General features: G+C 26.7%; 1 protein-coding gene across 2 annotated transcripts in view; it reads left to right on the forward strand.

The window, feature by feature from the left end:
* The window catches only part of LOC108747328 (sodium-independent sulfate anion transporter), a 9347-nt gene that overhangs the window by 1226 nt on the left and 5851 nt on the right, over positions 1-2270 (forward strand). For both annotated transcript variants that reach the window (XM_018484722.1, XM_018484723.1), the window contains exon 2: positions 981-1166. The gene's annotated coding sequence lies outside the window, so the exon portion shown is untranslated. The remainder of the gene's footprint in view (positions 1-980; positions 1167-2270) is intronic.

The raw sequence follows: 2270 nt of genomic DNA on the forward strand, positions 1-2270 counted from the left end.
GTACACGAATGAAATGATACGGATAATCAAGACCTCAATATCTTTAATGAAATCCATATAAGAGTTTTATATAAAAAGACATTTACTGTTTAATTAAAATTCATAAATATTGAAACAATATAGTATCACATGAGTGCTTTAAATTTCACAATGCCAAACCTGTTCTCTATTATGTATAGTGTTAACGGAAACATATTTTATGCCTAAACAAATTATACTTTTATTAAATAATTATAGGAAAATACAGACTCTTAAAATAAAGAAAATTTATTTTTTTTTACAAAGTAAAATGACAAATAATAAGCACATTTACTTATCTACGTAGTTTAACTCTTACAATTAACTTTTTTTTATGCCTTATGCAACTTAATGCATTGATAATAGATGATAAGAAATGTGTCACTCAATTAGTACATTTTTTCAAATATGTTTAAAAGTATATTTTTCTAATTTTTCTTTTTTAATTGTAAATTTCGTAAAGGAGCAGAAATGATATTTGTTAGAATTATTGTACAAGAGGAAAATATCATTAATAAAAGTATTATTTGAGACAACGAGTAGTTGGCACAAAGCCTTTTCTCTTCATTAATATTGGGGATCAAGGGTTAATCTTGAAACAATTGATAATATTTTTGGTATGCAAAATTGAACACGTGTCCTTTAAATTATTGGACTAAATGTTTGGATAATTGTGTTGTATGTAACGCTTCAAATTGAGTCGATTGCGACTATTGAAATATTGTACGATAAATAGCTGGCACGTGACTTAAATAAGGCCTTAATCGCTTCAATGCATGAGAGGATGCATGGCGTGCAATATATACTACGATTAGATTACATGTATCGTCAGAGGATACCGCTTATTTTTTATATTAATATTTTTTTATATTAGAAAACAACTACTGTAAGGGAAACATATTTGTATAATCTAGAAGATTTAGTATACAAGGCAGGTCAAGGTTGTATTCGCTTTCGAATAGATTGGCGCCCGTTTGGAGAACCTTTTCCCATTAAGACAATCTGGTGAACACGCAATTCAATGGGCTTGTCACGGATAAACGATGTTTCACGAAGAATATTACGAGACGAGACTTCTATATGCATACGATGCTCGAATGCCTCATAATAGGTTTTGGTCTTTAATCAGGAAGTGAAATTTAATTCAGGTAAAATATAATATTACGCCTGTGTATATGTATATGTGTGCGTGTGAAAATGAATGAGATTGATGTGCATTGCATAATCACAACTGATGTAGAAACGTTGAAGGCTAATACTTGTGTTTATTAACCGGTGTAATCTACATAAGTTTTTTGTTATCTGGAAAGTATCACATACAGCTTGATAGTCAGTGATTAATTCGGTCAGCCTTGAAACTTTTTAAACTCTTATAGAAGGAAAGCCACTTGAGTTCCTAATTTATAACTTTTATCTATGTTTTTATCGAACAATTTTATATTACAATAAATACCCTAAAATAGAATAAATAAATAAAATAAATGATAATTGGCTTATTTTTACAGAAAATTATAACAAATTAAATCAAAGTTAATGCAAATTTATAAAAGTAAACATAGTATCAAATTTAATCGTTCTTGCAGTTTAGCATATTATATTTCTTATCTCTAATTCTTCATAATAATGTAATACTATACACAGAAAAAAATGGTTGAATTAATTGGAATTCTGATGGAAAATGAACGATCCAGAATTTTTGTTAAATCTATTAGATTTCTAATTAAATCTACTAAATGTTGGTTACTTTAACTAGAATTTTAATATATTTAAATCTTGTAAATTTAACTAGAATTCTGAATCGTTTATTTTTCACCAGAATTCTAGTTAATTCAGCCAAACATTTTTTTCTGTGTATGGTTTTATAAGTTAACTTTTCAAAATAAATTAAAAAATTTACATTAATTATATATTATGTTATTACATACATTACTTTAATGTTCTATGTACATTGTACATTCAAATTTAATGAAAGCAAGGACTCCACAAATTTAAAATAATGAAAAGTAATAAAGATTGTGGAAGTCAACGCAGTGAACAGTACGATTATCTTATATTTATTAAATTTATTCCATAAACCTTGATATGATTTCGATGAATTATATTATGGCTGCGCTCATTGAAATCACATCAATTTATAGAATAAATTTAATAAATATTAAGATAATCGCACTTAATTGTATTGACTCCCACAACCTTTATTACTTTTTATTATATTATATATTATTTTAATATTCCCTCTTCTCTCTCTCTTT

Source organism: Trachymyrmex septentrionalis, unplaced genomic scaffold (genome assembly GCF_001594115.1).
Source record: "Trachymyrmex septentrionalis isolate Tsep2-gDNA-1 unplaced genomic scaffold, Tsep1.0 scaffold2, whole genome shotgun sequence".
Lineage (NCBI taxonomy): Eukaryota > Metazoa > Arthropoda > Insecta > Hymenoptera > Formicidae > Trachymyrmex > Trachymyrmex septentrionalis.